Genomic DNA, 16,774 nt, shown 5'->3' with positions numbered 1-16,774 from the left:
AGGAGAAGGAAGAGGGGGAGGGCAATTAAGGCGGACCTTAGTGGGGCCCAACACCTCACATTTATAGAAGTCATGCTGCTCTGGGGTCCTCTTGAGTCTGGAGAGGTGGTGCCATGACCGATCGCCAAGCAGCTTGGCCATGGTGGGGGTTGTAAGGATTACAGTGTGAGGTCCCGTCCACCTAGGCTCCAAGGCTTTTGGATGTAGATTCGTAAGGAGGACGGAGTCACCAGGGTGAAGGGCTGGTCCTCGGGAGCACTGGTTGGTCGGTTCTGGCTTGGGCAGAAACCTGTCTGCATGTTCTTGGAGCAGCTGCCTTATAAGGACAGATATGGAAGCTAAGTACCCAGGGGAGGAGGGTCAGTAGGGAGACAGTGGTTGAGTAAGAAGGGTCTCCCATATAGTTCAAAAGGGCTTAAGAAGGTGGAGCTCCTTGGTATAGCCCCGATCCTGGTCAGGGCCATGGGCAGGAGGTCCGGCCAGGAGCTGCAAATTTCTAGAGAGTTTAGTTAGATGGTCCAATAGGTTGGGATTGAGTGGCTATGATGAGGGTTCGAACCAGTGACAGACAAATCCAGCAGGATGTAGAGAGTAGAGATGGATGTTAGAGAGTAGATGGAAAGTTGTGTTGATGAGGGTGGGCAAAGGAGTAGGTCCAGGTTCTGCAGGGCGAGAGACAGTGTCCTTTAGTGAGGGAGGGATAGGTCGGGATTAATATAGGTTTTTGATAAAGACAATTATAGTAGAATTGATGACTTCTTTGTCATTCCATGTCCGTTTCTCCTGAAAATATTAAAAACATTCATTGGTGCATTCATTGTTAGCTGCTTGTAGGAGGATTATAGTGAGGAGACGAGACACATAAAAGGAATTCGAAAACCTGAGCTTCCCCTGGAGTAAAAATTGGAGGGTCTTTTGCCAGGTAAGAGCCTGTGAGGAATGATGTGTCATCAGGTCCTGGATGGTGCCGCTGAATCTTCTTCAGGGATGGTGGGGAGACATTTGGTGAGCCTGAGAGAGGTAGGTATTGCAGTGAAGGTGGGATTAAATGTTACAATGCGCTGCTATCCACGGGAAAAGAGAAAGGGACAGAAAGAAGCAGTGGAAGCCAAGGACCTGGATATGAGGCTGGAGAAAAGGCAGGCAGAGGAGGGAGCAGGCCTCTAGCAGTTTGGATTTTAAAGTTGCCGCATTTTTTCCTAGAGATAGTAATCTCAGTTTCTGACAATAGCTGGACTGTTGAGTAAACCTGTGCAGTCCAGGAAGTTTCCTTTGGGAGGGGTGAAGCGGGGGGGGGGGCAGGGGGAGGCACCAAGGTCAGAGTAGTTTTCAGAGCATTAAAGGAAAGAGAATGTTGGCCTTGGGATTTATGGGCTTAGTGAGGGGGTCCCTTCGCCATGTCATGTCATAGAGGAGCTTTGCAAGAAGACTACAGTTGTGAACCCGGAGGGGAGAATACCCAGTGAGCCTGAGGAAGGAGAACATTTCTTGTTCAGAGGAGGGGACAGTCATGGAGGAGATAAGGAGATAAGATGTCCACAGTCCCAGGAATGGCACGGCCCTGTGGGGTGAGAGAGCGAAGCTGAGGTAGGCGACTGTGGTCTGGTATAACTGGGCCCCATAAGGGGACACATGGCAGCCCTGGCTGGGCACCCAGGCAGAACGAGAAAACAGTGAATGAGGGATTTAGTAAGATGCAGTGTAGAGTGAGGTGGCTAATGGCTGTGAGACTAATCCTTCAACCCCCATAATAGAGACTGAGGAGTGGACAAGGGTCGAATTCGGAGAAGGCAGAATAACTAACCCTAGTGTCATTTAAAAAAGGAGATCGGCTTACCTGCCACCACAGTCGTTACCCGAGGCTCTGTCCTGGTGATGTAAGTCTGTGGGGCCGTCGGGGCCTGGGCAGCTTCTTCAGTGGACAGTCCCAGGAGGTCTGGGAGCTCCAAACCGGATCCATCCTGGACCCGATGACAGTCGCCATCCTGGACTGGCTGAGGCCTGACCCGGAGGGCCAGACTACAGTCTGATTTCCAGTGGCCTTTCCCTTCCGCACCTTGGGCAGGGCCCAGGCAGGGGTCTCGGGTTTGAGCAGGACTTAGCTCAGTGTCTTTCCTTGCTGCTTTTGAGGCATGGGCCTGGAAGAGGCTTAGCCCCTGACTTAACCGCAGTTGGAGGACCGGCACTTCGTTTGGGGTTCCTGAGAGCGGTGGCTAGGAGCTGAAAGGCCTCCTAACGGGCCTCAGCCTTGGCCTGATCTCACCTTTGATTTTGGATTTGGGTCTCCTCATCTCTATTATTAAAGACCTTAAAGGTCAGATTAACGAGATCTTCTTGAGGGGTTTGTGGAAGTTTGCAGCGCATGTCCGGGGAGTAAAGGTGGTCAGGTCAGTGGAAAAAGAAACCTGAGGATGGATGCAGAAATAGAAGAGGCTGTTGAGGAAGGCAGTCTGTGGGTGGCCTGAGAATGAGTGTTAGAGAGGAAAGGCTGTTTTGGAGCTCAAGTTCTCAGGATTTGGGCTCTCAGGGGTAGGGGAGAAGGTGACTGCTTGTTAAGAGGATCTGAAGAGAAATAACCAAGGCGTTTTTTAATTTGAGGAAGATCAGAAAGTGAGAGAGAATGGCTATTCGGATAATATCCTTCCCCTGCAATCTCTCGCAAAGGGAACTGGCCAGCCACCTGTGAATTCAATTGCTGGAGATTCGGTGGAGCACACAGGGGAAGGAGGGCGTTAAGAGTTCTCAAAGGGTACAGCATGGGGTTCAGGTTTCTATGGCAGGGTTGTTAGGGGAGGTGGGGGGCGGAGCGGGAGAGGTGGAGATGAATGATCCTGGGCAGGCCTGGGATAGGTATCAGAATTCCTTGATGAATGCGGTGGAGTTGGCAGAGAAGGACCCCAGCCGCTTTTCAATCCTCAGATGCTGCAACCTCCCGTGTAGGGGAGGAGGACAGAGGGGAGGAGGAGCCTGCGAACCCCTGTGTTTACTGACTGGGGAAGCAGGCAAGGGTGGGGGAGCAGTTGCCTGGCTACTTGAGTTTCTGGCTCCTGCAGTGGCCGAGGGGGTGGGAGAGGGTGGGGTCGCCTGGGGAGTTGAACTTCAGGCTCCTGCAGCGGTGCAGCCCAGGGTGGAAGAGGGGGAACGTCAGTGGGTAGAGGAGAAGGCGTTGCCAGAGGGGGGTAGCGGAGGGAGGAGGAGAGGGAGCAAGGGTGAGGTGGAAGGGGCTCTGGGGGAAGGGACAGGGACCCAGACAGAGAGAGAGGCTTGGGCATATTTCCTGGTTCGTTGGCAGAAATTACTGAGGTCAGTAAGGATGGTAAAGTCAAAGGTCCCGTTTTTGGGCCATCTGGACCCGTTGTCTAATTCATACTGAGGTCGTGCTATGTTACAGAAATAAACGAGGCGTTTAGGATGCAGATCCTGGGACAGGCCTAGTTTTTAGCTAGGTTGGCGGGCAGGCACCCTAGAGGTGTGCTCGGATCAGGTTTGGAATTTCGATTCCCCATGCTCGATATCTGAGGTCAGTAGCCGGGACCAAAGGGCCAGCGTCCCAGCGGTTTGGCCAGGGCTACAGACGGACGGAGGAACCGGGGGAAATGGGGATGTCTCCACTACCTCCCCTGGTCTGGAGGAGCCCTTCCTGGAAGGGTCCAGAGAACGGGGCAATCTCTGACGCTGCCGCGCTTTACAGACAGAAGTGTGGGAAGGTGACCTCAGGGATCGGATCGACATGGGGCGGGACTTACCGCTAAGCTGCCAAACCGAGAAAGAAAGCTGCTAAGTGGAGGAAGCTGCCAAGCCAGGAAAGAAGCGGGGCTCCTGAGCCATGAGGAGGGAGAGGAGGTCACCCCGAGCAGTGGAGGGATGTCCGAATGGGGTGCTCGCGCCACCCGGATTTCAAGGCACCAAATGTAAAGTTCGTGACGCAGGAAAACAAAGAGAATCAAGCCGGTCAGATAAGGGAAAAGAGAAGGTTTAATCTGCATCCCCAGGCGAGACTCATGAGCCCCAAAGGCGGGCCAGTGAATTCGAGTCAACAGGGAGGGGGCACTTCTTTTTATACAGGTGTTTGGTGAGCCCCTGGTGGGAGGGAGGGGCCACAGTTCCCAGACTAGCACTGTCCCTCGTCTGCTGCCAGGAGCCCTGCGAAGGCGGCCCTTCTGCTCTCCTCCCTGTCCTGCTCAGCCTGTTAGGAATTCCAGGGAGGGTCCATTATCTCAGTCACCATCTGCCTTAGGGTGGCATGCAGCCACTCCTGAGCTTCCCTTGGACCTAGCACTACTCTCTGTCCGGGGATTCATTCTTCAGCTCTAGCGGACAAAGAATCCGGGTTCCAGTTCAAAAATTCTGTTTCACTTGCACCACCAGACCAAGAAGGAGGGGCTGAAAATCAGCCTTGCACAGCCCTCAGATTTCTCCATGCGTCTGGTCTTGAAGCATAGCAACCTCCACCTTGGGTAAAAACTGCTGTTTGAAATGTTAACCCTGCTGTTTTGGCTTCTGTAACCACTTGCTTGCTTAAATAATAAGGAAAAATAAGACTGCTCCCATTCAAGAGAGGCCATAAACTATGTCCCAGACAGAGTTGTCAGTGCTGGAGCCAGGCCAGGCTTTGAGATATGGTCTCATGGCCCTTTCACTACAAACAGGACTTCTTTCTCAGAAGGTCCAGAAGTCTCATTCCAAATTTGGAAGACAAAGAGCTGGAAAAAGTATAAATAGGGAAGACTTCCTCCATGTGGGGCTCAGAAATTAACAGAGAGATTCTGCTCTGAGCCTGCTAGTGCTAGCATAATAAAAGACTCCAAATTAACTTGGCTTATTAAGGCGTCCCATGTTGACTCGGTGATTTACAATATAACAGTCTCAGCAGGGCAGGGCTAAAATTCGCAACTATGTTCAGCTCCTAACCCAGCTGGACAGACCGACATTTCGGCTCTCCTGCACCATCTCACCAGAAGTATGGGCCGAAATGGGAGGGAGTTTTGCAGCTGTGCTGTCCCTGAGGCTTCTCAGCTGTCCCTGCCTGAGGGGGATCTACCCTTCGGCATCTCCATCCCTCTTACCAGTCTCTACCTGGCATTTCCTGTGCTCCTTGGTTCTACTATTTCAGCTCAGCTATAATTTGTTTTTCAAGTGGATTGCTCTGTAATTTAGCTGTAAATCTGGTCTGACGCTGGAAGTAGGTGACACAGCTTCCAGCTACTCTGCAGTTATCCCGGAATCCCAGCTGCTCTCATTTGCTTATATGACAATCTGAGGGAAAAGAGGTCAGTGCCCCTGACTCAATAGTCAGGTATTACATGTTGTAAAAGTTCTTGCAGTGCACTGTTTGACAATTGCTGCCCTATAGCAAGCATGTCAAACTCACAGCCAACATGTTACATACCTGGTTTACTTATTTAAAGAGGCCTGCAGCCCGCAGGCCATGAGTTTGATATGCTTGCCCTACAGTCTAGCACTGATAAGAAAGGTAACGGGTCTGCTGAGCTGCAGTTTCAGCAATGATGTGGGCAAGCACCTGGGAAACCAATCAAGGCTGCAGCTCAGCTCTGACAAAAGTGCAGCTACTGAAGTCCATGAGGGGCTGCAGGTAATGCTGAGGCTGCAGCATAGCCTCAGTGCCCAGCCACCCAAGAAACCGGGTGATCTTCCTAGACCTCATCTTTCACACAGGGAGGTTCATGGTCATCTGCATGGAAGCCATTGTCATCGTCATTTGAGATCTGACTCTTCTCAGCCTGTGGTGGTGTAACTGAGGAAGGCAAAGGTTATCATTGTAACAGGAGTGTCTGGGTTGCACCATAAATAAAATTAGATCCTGTGGTAATGTGCAGTTAGATGAAGGAAACACTAGTCTGTGTTATAGGGGGATGCCAGGGCATTGAGAGGGAGTACTTAATAGGTTAGGAGGTAGCAATTAATAGAAGCTAAGTTGCAAACAGAAAACAGATAGGGCTACTGAAAAAAAAGTCACCGTAAATAGGATTTTGTCTAGCTAACAGGATACGACTTGTCAGGTAGGCTCTGTGGGGAGTGGAGAGCAATGGTTCAGTTTAGTTCAGCCTCCATGCTGATCCAGATCTCTGGGAGGCACACGAGCATCTTAAAATGAGGATGTTAATAATGAAAGAGTTTTAGCATTTGGGGCACAAGTGGCTCTACTATGGGATCCTCCTTCAAAAACTTGCATTATGGGAAACAAAACCCTCTCCTACCAGCTGAGGAAACTGGCATTAGAGCCTCTACAACACACAAGGAGATGCCACAGCAGCAACAACACCCAGGAGCTGTCAGCACCACCAATGGAGTGGCCAAAGGAGAGCATTGCGGGCATAGGCAGCTGGTGTGTGGACCTAGGCAAAGGCTTGATGTAAGAGATGAAGCCACATGGATCTAGAAGGGAGCAGAGACGACAGCAACAGCAGTAGGGCAGGCAACTGCCCCATGGCCACTGGAAGTCAGTTTCCTGGGGGATGCCGCAATATTGTATCTGCAGCTCAGGGGTCCAAACTGCTTCCTAGAGCAATACACAGAGGAAACACCAGCTAAGGAAGTGGAGAGATAAAGGCAAGGATGTAGGGATTCCATCCCATAGAAAGCAAGTGAGGTCTCTCTGAGATCTAGACCAGGAAGCTAAGGAGTGACCCCTGCAGGTGGCAGCTCCCCAGCTACTGTCCTCACAAAATGCTGCAGCCTCTGCAACCCCTCTCGCTCCTCCACCCCTCCCCAGAAATGCCAAGAAGCTCCCAGCTCTTTCCCACTATCTGGGCAGTAATGTTGAGGTGAAGGCGGGTGCCCTCCCCCCAGCCACTGTCCTCACAGAATGCTGCAGCCTCTGCAACCCCTCCAGCTCCTCCACCCCTGCCCAGAAATGCCAAGAAGCTCCCAGCTCTTTCCCACTATCTGGGCTGTAGTGTTGTGGTGAAGGACAGAGAGAAGTTGGTTCAGCAAGCCCTGCTCTTGAAATACGCAAATGCATATGCTTTTGCAATAGTTGTAGGTTATTGTGCAACTTGCTTCCTCATCTGCCCCTCACTCTGCTTCCCTGGCTTTGGTCTTCTCAGGAATTCAGATCGTGGAAATCTGTAAAACCCAGACACTGATGATGCCGCTGAACGCACAGGGATCAGTGAGGTGCAGATGAGGTCATGGACTGAGGGTGCTCTGTAAACTCTAAGGTGACATGTGTGTAGTGGCAAGTTTCCAGAACCCAGTGGGAGTGAGTGTGAGTGAGTCAACAAGGAAGAAAGTTGTCCAAAGGAGTTCTTAAAAGACCAACACCGCGTGGCCCAGGTTGCAGGGCAGCATAAATAGCCCCTGCCTGTGGGCCAAGGAAGCGCTCATTTGCCTGGAGACCCTGAGTCCTCAAGGAAGCAATGGTGAGTGTCAGTTCCAGCCTCTCTTTTTGTTTTCTCTGTGTCCAGCGAACGTCACCCTACCCGTTTGGGGTGCTCTAATATACTGGTGTTGAGGAAGACAGAGCTACATAGAGCCTGGGGGGTGTGGGTGTGGGTGTGGGTGTGAGAGGGCAGCATAGTGGGTAAAAAGGACCATTCTTCTGCCCCTCACTCTGCTTCCTTTGCTCACTGGGAGATTTGCCTTCTGGGCTGGGGGAGGGTGTGTGAGTGGGATAGGACACCCACCCGGACCCCAGATGCCATTGTGAGGAAGCCTCAGGTGGGAATGCAATTTCAACTTCTCGCTTGGCTCTCTCCACCCCTGATTTCTTCAAAGGAAGGTGGTGGAGGAGAAACAGCCCAGGCATTCCCAGGCCCAGGGTCAAAGTTCATCCTGGTACCACCTGCCCATTGGACATGGATAAACATCTTTGCTCTCAGCTTCAAATCCAAATCTTTGTTTTAAAGAGACCCACTAGACAAGTTTACTGATTTCCAATTAATTTTTAGAGGAGTCATTTTTCCATAATACTTTAGTCTGACATTGAGGCATAGAATGAACACTATGTGGGTTTAAGGGGATGTGGCTCTGCCCAATACCTCTATAGGCCCAGCAAAGACACCTCATCCCAGTCCTAGGTCTCCAACCCTGTGAGGTGGCTCCTGCCCAGGCCCCTTTCCGCTACAGTGAGCTGTGGTGCCCTCTGTGCCATCTTGAGCTGTTGGGCAGAATGCCTGTTCCTTTTCATTCTTCCACAGATGTGGGCAGAGGGCCCTTGAATTGTGGCAGCTGCACACCAGGGGGCAATGCCCTGGCTCTGGCTGGAGCCTTTGGTGCTCAAGGCTGAGCCTCTGCCCCAGCAAGTGCCCCGCTGCTGGCCTGTGAGCTCGCCTGGTGTTTAGAGACTCCCATGATGCCCAAGGAAGTGGTAAACTCAGAATGAGAAAGAACTGGTGCCAACAGGGTCCTCCGCAGCCCAGAACCACCAGCAGGTGGAGAAGAAAGCACTTCCTTGGCCAGGAAGGCCCTCCACTGCCTCCCCCTCAGGCTGCCTGGTGATCCCTTCCCCTATTGAACATCATTTTTTTCTCCACCTAACACCACCTTTTCCTGATGGAGCTCACCTCACATGCCCTCCTCCATGAGCCCCTCTCCCAAGTCATTCCAGGTGGAGGGGCAGAACTCTAGGTGTCCCAGGGTCTGCCAACTATTCTGAGAACTTTTTCTGGGTTCCTTCTGGAACTTTCTTCATGGAGACATTGTCTAGTCCAGGAATGGCAGGTCACCTGGCAAACATGTAGCCACGTATCCATCTTGAGTTAGGACAGATGTCACTGAGCATTCTGGCTCCTTTCCAGACAAGCACTGAAACCACCAGTGCTGGTCCATCTAAGGCTACAAGTGACAGTGATACAGAATTTTTGGACTGGAACCCGGATTCTTTGTCCGCCAGAATTGAAGAATGAATCCACGGACAGAAAGTGGTGTAGTAAAGGTGGAGGTTTATTGAAGAACAAGTTCAGACTCCCACATTGGGAGAGAGAAAGAGTCCCACAGAATGGACTCCCAGGTAGGGAGTGAGAACAGGGTCCCCCTGAGTTCCTTTCTCCCATGGCTTATAAAGGCTGTAGATACTGGGTGCTTTGATAGCCCCTCTGATTGGTCACTATTCCCTTAGACTGGTTACTATAGTAACTCCTGGGCTCAAAGGTTGAACCTTCCATGGGACATGTGAGGTCCCCCCCACCCTCCTTCCTCATTGTTTTCCTGTTCCCTTTTGGCTTTCTTCTTCTGCCTCTGAATGAAGGGCTACCTTCTCTTTATTTTGTAGATATAGACCTTTTGCTGTTTTCAGCTTCCTCATTGTATGGAAATATACTTTCTGTTGTTCTGCAGCCCTGTGCTTCCTCCAGGGTTCCCCTAATTTCCAAAATTTCTAGTATTTCCTAAACCTATCCTATATTACCCCTAAAATTCCTGTTTCAGTCCCCCCTCTGATTATGAAACCCCAACTTCTGTTGGGGACAATGGACACCGATCTGTCTGGCTGCTTCTGCGGCAAAGGGTCCTCATTAGGATGCAGCAGTCAGGGTCCCATCGGAAGTGGATGGTCCAAGGGTCCACGGATGGTGGATGTAGCGGCCTTCGTCTGCAGTTTCATGCAGAGGACCATTTGGAGCTTTAGGACTTTTAAATGGGAGGATATGAAACATAATGAGCAATGATTAAAGATTATAAAAGTATAAATCAAGGCCTGAGGAATTGGTTTTGATTGGTGGTAGTAGTAGCATAGTTTGTCCTATAGACCAAGATTTAACACATTTTATTCTGAATTGGGCTGCTTATAATATACTTAATAGTTAGGGATTTGGGGAGTCTCTATGACTTAAGAAATTTACTGTACCAGGGTTACTGAAAGTGGCTATAATAGGAGTATCTTGTGGTGTTTCTGGGTCCCGGTAAGGACAGAGAAAGTCTCCTCCAGGTACCAGCCTAGGGTTTAGATGACACTTATAAAAAGACAGAATAAGAACTGTTAAAAAAGATTAAAATACTGATTTTTTAGAAATAGCAGAGTATGTTACTTATCTGACATTCATTGTCTTCCCAGGATCCGTTTGAAAGAGAAGTTTCAGGTCCTTTAGAGGCTCACATGAGGAGAAATCTGGTGATTTAGCTGATGGCAATTCAGCTTCAATGCCCTGTGCTGGCATTCAGGGCTCACTGGGGACAGACAGATCTAGGTGTCGATGCTGCCGACCTGCTGGGAGACTTAAAGACAGTGCCTGTAAAAGGGCTTTTTGAGTTGTTCAAAGGCCTGCCCAGATAAATGAGGGCTATTCCCGAAAGATCTGGGGCAGTGTTGTCTATGTTAGCTGACGGCTTTGATTATTGGAATCTTTTAAGGACAAAGAGGGAATGTGAGTTAGGAAACAGGAGCATATAGAAAAAGGCATCCTTGAGACTTAGTCCTATAAACCACTGTGTGTCCTCTGGAGTCTGGGCAAGTAAAGCATAAGATTTCGGGACACTTGGTTGGAGAGGAATCACTGCATTATTAAGTCCTGAACTTAGTCCTCCCACTCTATTAGGCTCTTGTACCCCTAAGATGGGTATTATAAGGACTATGACAAGGTTTCAAAAAACCTTGGGCTCAAAAATAGATGGCCTATTAGAATATTGAGTCCTTCTGGAGCCTCAGTGTTGAGAGGATACTTTCTGATGTGTATGAGGCTTTTTGCAGGATCAGGAAGGCATGGGAAAGGATCAACTTACCCCAGCTGTGCCCTAAAGGCTGAGAAAAGATCTCTTTCCTGGCTTCCCAGACATGCCCGTAATGGCTACAGCCTCTGAGAATGATTTACCAGAGTTTGGGAGGTGTACAAAGAAGGTGGCTCCAGCATCGGGGAGGAAATTAATTTCCTTGCCCCTCACTGCCAGGCTTACCCAGGCTTCTGGGTGGAAATAATGACAGTCCTTGAGGAACCGGGTTGGACGACCCTGGGCCCCATCAGTCCTACTGGGCCAGTTGGGTCGCCAGCCCTGACACAAGGAGCCTCTGTCCCCAGGGGCAGTCCAACTTCCAGTGGTTTCCTTGCAGACAGGACAGGACTCCGGGGGTCCACTATGCCCCTTGGGACAATTCTGGTGCATATGTCCAACCTGGTTACAGCCGTAACAAATGATCAGACTGACGGTTCACCTCAGTACTCTGACTGGGGGCTTCTGTTTTCCCGAAGCATGGCTACTATGATTTTCTCTATTTTTGTAGCCTTAGCCTTGTTAACGTAAAAAAACCATTGAAACCTGTAAAGGATTTTTGTGAGTTTATTTGAGCCAAACTGTCGACATATGCCGGGAAGCAGAACCTCAAGGAATTGAGATAATGCTCCGGAGAATGGCGGGGTTACCTTTGTATTTATACATTTGAATCAAAGGAGGGAGTAGGTGGGTTACATGAAATTCATTGGTGATAGATTAAGGAGGGGGATAAAAGCAAAGCAGTGAAACCCCTGGGATTGGATAAAAAGTAAAATGATGGACACATACTTAGGTGGGTGCAGGATCAATTAACATGATAATGAAGGAATCTGTGGTATCTGTCCTGGTGCCCAGCACATTTGGTTGTGCCCAGGGGCTCCAACAAAAAGTGAAGTTACAAGTTACTCTCTATCATAGATCACAGAGGTGGCAATCTTCAGGAGATTTTCTAACGTATTCTCGGGACTCATAGCCCATTTCTGCAATTTTCTCCAGACATCTGGGTGATAGATTTGTTCTTTAAAAGTAGTTGTCCCAATGCTGAATCTGGGGTAATGTGGGTCTGCTTGGCCAATGCCTTCCTGAGCCTTTCTAGAAAAGCGGAGGTGTTTTTGTCAGCCCCTTAATGGTGGTTAGTTAACTGAGAGTAGTTGACAGGCTTTATTTTACTATGTCTGAGGCCTTCTATAATACAAAACTGGCAGTGCTTTATCTTCCATCTGTTTCAGGGTTCCACTGAGGGACCACAGGGGGAACTGCCTCTTGTCCTGTTAAGAAATCCCTGTTTCTTTCCTCAGAGTCCTCTATTCCCCCAGCATAACTAAGAAAATGGTCATTCCCAAAGTCTCTTGCTTTTTCTAGTATATTTTGCTTTTCAATGTCTGAGAGGGTCAGGTTTAATATGAGCATGATGTTGCTATATGAGAGATCAAATACTTGAATGAGGTTTTGGAAGACTTCAATATATCTGTCAGGGTCTTCTGAGAACTTTCCTAGGTCACTTTTAATTTGTCTCATGTCCTGAGGTGAAAAGGGGATCTGAGCTAAAGTATGGCCAGATCTTTCATCAGTCTTGGGGCAAGCTGAGGTTGGCTCAGCCCTGGGCGGCCCGCCTTCTCCCTCTGTGGACTTTGAGTTGTTATTGCCAGGAGTGAGGGATTTTACTTTACATTTTTAATATAAATCTGGCCTGTCCCTTAGGTTAAAGAAAGTTTGGACATATGGGACTTCTGACCATTTCCTATTTTTTCTACAGAAAAGATCTAATTGTAGGATGGTGTTATACTTGAGGCTTCCCTCTGAAGGCCAACTCTCCCCGTTTGCTAGTCGGTATTGAGGCCAAAGCTGAGTGCGGAAAAAAATCAGGCACTTTCTTCTTAAGGTCTGTGGGTCAAACTTATCCCAATTCTTGAGGATACAGCCTAATGGACTGTCTTTTTGTAGTGTAGAAAACACACTTCCTATCTGAAAGAAAAAGATGTGCACAAGGATGTTTAAAAGGGCCTGAGTGAACATTCCAGGTCCTGTATCCGCTGTGCTTTAGAAAGAAAAGGGCCTGGTGAATATTCCAGGTCCTTTGAAAAAAGGTTAGGAAAAAAAGAAGTGCACAGAAAAAGGGCCTGAGTGAACATTCCAGGCTTAGGAAAGGTGTCCCTGCCCGTGAGGCGTCCCCCACCTGGCCAAGGCTGAAGGGAGTCCCCACTCTCAAATTAGGAGTGAGGGGTTCCTTGCCCACATACGACCGCGAACAAGGTGGCCGGGTGGACTAGTCGTACTGACCACCGCGGTGATGACCCGAGCTCACGCAGAGGCCATCCACTGGCCTCCCGTGGAAGCGTGTATACCCCGTGTTATGGTCCAGGTCCTTTGTCTGTAATTAAAAAGGACCTGAACGACTGTAATGTTTGAATCATCCACTGAACTGGGTGGATTAGAGTGCCCGCTGACCTGAATTTCCGAGGGGTCTACTCTAGGATGAGGACTTAAGAGAGTTCTACGGCACTTGGAACCCTGGTTTGGCCAATATCCAGTGATCCAAGTAAAGCATAAACAACTCCGGCCCCCACCCATTGTATGCCTCCCCATCATTAAAGGATTTATCCTCTGCCTGATTTTATAGTTGAAACTTCCTGCTCACTTGCTTAACTTTTAGTTTCTACTGACCCTTAATTTCTACTGTTTTATTTTCAAACTTAAAAAATATCATCTTCCTTTAAACTGGACAACCAACTTGGTTGCTCCCCTTCTGGGAGAGGGACATGCTAGTTGATTTTGCAGGGAATTACAAAGGCACCTTCGTAGTTTTTATGAGAAAGAGGTGCCGCAATCTCCTAAAGTTTTAAAATACCTTTTAGTTCAACTATGACCTGCTTAGAAGCCTGCGATTTAGAGTAAGTCAGAGTCCTTTCCATGGGTTTTCTAAAGACTTAAATGCACCACAGTAAGGCAATGGCTGTCCAATGACAAAATCCAAAAGTGGCATGGTTCTAGATTTGTTTAAAATGCAATTGATAAAACCTTTGTTTCATAATATTATGAGACAACTACCTTCTAGTACAACAAACTATTTGTATGTAACATGTGGCACATGGTTTACTGCAGATGGCACATTAAAGCATTGAAACGAACTTATAAATCCTAATAAGAGAAATGTAAAACCCCAGAATGTCACTGGCAAACACAGAGAATTAGCACGCTTGCTCTCCTTCCCTGACTGAAAGTTTCCTGTTTGATCTTGGCTTTGAATCTGTGTAAGTTTTTTTCTGAAGTAGACTAAAACCTTTATGACATTCAAAGTATATGTATTTAAATAGAACATTGCTATTAAATTTATTTGGCAGAGTTTCCTCATGCAACTTCAAGTATATTGCATTGGTCTAATTTAGTTCAAAGATATTTCTTTTTAGGGAGAGAAAATAAATCTTGTTGCACAAAATCTGTCTTTCAGTTAAATTCTTCAAATAGGAGAGTAGATCTTTGTGTCACCTCAGGGCCCTTGAGATGTCACAAAGCTGTCTCTCAGTTAAATTCTCAAAATAGTACATTTGGAAAAGCTGTCAAATATACCCAATTTAAATATTTTTAAAACTTAAACCAGTTGTTAACATTAAAGATTTGGTCTTGACCACAGAATTAATTATTTTCAATCTGGCCATTAAATTTTTATATGATATACTTCGAATGTCAGAGAAAATGCTGGGAGGACACGCCTATTGACTGTCCATCCCCTTGCCTCATAGTTAACTTTAGTTCCCGCCTAGGCAGGGCCTGGGGGGGGGCGGGGGGTTGTGACGTCACAGGCAGGCTTTGACCACCGGTTCCCCCTTACTGCCAATGCTGCCTACAGGATGTTTTAGTGGGCGTGATGCTGGGTGGGGCTTTACCAATCCCCCCCCCCCTTTTCTAAGGGCCGCCCCCTTTGGAACCAAAAGCCGCTTAGTTTCTGATTAAAAGGGCTCTTTTTCATTTTCCTGCTTCTCCCCAGGTGGGGAAGACAATCACAACTTTAGCTGGTGGTCTTTATTTAAACTTCCCTGGGTTAACATATATGCAACCTTCACAAATTTACACTTTCAAATTAGCTTCAGAATCTTAAAATGTTAACCTAGCAGAACAACCGTGGGCTCTGAGTGACACAAAGCCTACTCGGAGCAGAGACAGAGAGTTTTCTGTCTTCATAAAGACGGCGAAGAGCAAACCAAGCCGGCAATCAGTAACTAAGGTACATCACAGCAAAGAGACTCTCAAGATTCAAGCCCTGCCACGTGTTCCTCCTGTCCACAGCAGCTGAGCCCCGGAAAATTGGGACATTTCCTATCTTTAAACAGGCAAATTCAAACATGAACATGAAACGTTACTATAAACACTCCCATACACAATATTTACAAGTACACACAATCCACAGATACTCCGCAAAGCACTCGATTAAAAGCAATGTCTCTCGTCCGGGTTTGGGACTGGCCCTCCCCAGGACCTTAGCGTTTTCCAATGGACAATTTTGGCCATGTGGCTTAGCTGATTGCCTCGCATTCCCCTTGTGTCATTTTTGCCATTTTCCAAAGAAAACTGTCTCAGGGCTATTCTATAGCATCCATAAAGAGTTGGGGCTCCGGCCAAGGGCCACCCAAAGTCGGGTGGGGTGCCTCCCCTTGAACTAGCCTTTCCCTCTACAGAGGTATAGAACAGTGATGGGCGAGCCTATGACACACGTGTCAGAGGTGACACGCAAATTCATTTTTTTGATTGGTTTTTCTTTGTTAAATGGCATTTAAATACATAAAATAAATATCAAAAATATAAATCTTTGTTTTACTATGGTTGCAAATATCAAAAAATTTCTATGTGACATGGCACCAGAGTTAAGTTAGGGTTTTTCAAAATGCTGACAAGCCGAGCTCAAAAGGTTTGCCATCCCCAGTAGAGAAAGTCCAAGACACATTCCTTAATTTATGAGAAATGACTCACCTTTCCAAATTTCAAATGGACTGGGAAATAAAATCTGGTGAAAATTAGACTTTTAAGAATGCTCCCGAGAGCGTGCGACCATTTTATAGAATCACAATGAAGGCGAGAGGCAAGTTACCTACTAATTAGTGGGATAACTGAACAGCTATGTTTGGTCGTAATGCTTAAGTCTCTGCAAGGCTAAAAACTTCTACAGGGATGGAAAACAGTTAGCTGGCTCTTCCTTTCTTAACTCTTGCCTAGAGCTGTCAGCCTCCAAAATCATACAAGAGACAGAACAGAGACAGAATCTGTGGCTACTCACCATTCGACGTGAAGAGGGTTGACTGACTTATGGAGACATTTCTGGCCATTGCACCATCTGATATGAAAATTTTGGACTGGAACCCAGAAAATTTGTCCGCTGGGATATAATTTTTCCCAGGACCCCTACTATAAAGACCTGTACCACTGGAGGGTTAGTATTTTAAGCTTAGTGATCCTGGACCACGGAGGCAGCGGTCATGGGTGGACACTATTTGACCTGACTGAGATAGAAAGCAGAAGAAAAAGGCAGATGATTCTCCAATTTGACCTGTTTGGGATCTGGGCCAGGGGAGTGGACATATGCGGTGGGTCAGAAATGTGCTGTTTTTGGAACTGTGTCTCAGTTTCTCTCCCAGCTGTCTAAGACAACTGTGAGGACCTGGGATGCTGGGTGACCAACCCTTGTATGCATCCCCTGGATGGGTCAGAATTAAATTACATGTGTTGTTAAAATGCTAATGAGGTGGTCTACACACCATGGAGAGATTCGCTCCCAGAACCTCCGCTGTGGCTCTTACTCACGTAAGAACAGGTGAGAATCCCGGGCTGGAGGGAGAATTGCCTCTTTGATCTTCGGAGCTGGGCAGGGACCCAAGCACTCATTTAGTCAATGGCAGGGCTTTGACTTGTGACTGGCAGGCCCTATCGCTCTAGGCCGACCCAGCACCATTTCATCCTTCCATGGGAGACTTCTTCTAGCGGCAGTCGCCCTAGTGGCTTTTACTTGACTGACCCATGCCCACTTTGGTTTTGGCCATGGATAACAGATCCAGAAAGGAAGAGAGAGAGAGAGAGAGATAGAGAGAGAGAGAGAGAGAGAGAGAGAGAGAGAGAGAGAGAG

The 16,774-nt window shown here is 48.1% G+C and overlaps 1 long non-coding RNA gene across 1 annotated transcript in view; it reads left to right on the top strand.

Moving 5' to 3' along the window:
* The first annotated feature begins 7,240 nt into the window (after positions 1-7,240).
* LOC107184665 overlaps positions 7,241-16,774 on the top strand; it is a 12,029-nt gene continuing 2,495 nt past the window's right edge. Inside the window, exon 1 of the long non-coding RNA XR_001515560.1 lies at positions 7,241-7,382. This is a non-coding gene — a long non-coding RNA (uncharacterized LOC107184665). The remainder of the gene's footprint in view (positions 7,383-16,774) is intronic.

Source organism: Myotis davidii, unplaced genomic scaffold, assembly GCF_000327345.1.
Source record: "Myotis davidii unplaced genomic scaffold, ASM32734v1 scaffold2147, whole genome shotgun sequence".
In the NCBI taxonomy this organism is placed as follows: domain Eukaryota; kingdom Metazoa; phylum Chordata; class Mammalia; order Chiroptera; family Vespertilionidae; genus Myotis; species Myotis davidii.
This window is presented reverse-complemented; position numbering and strand designations above follow the sequence as displayed.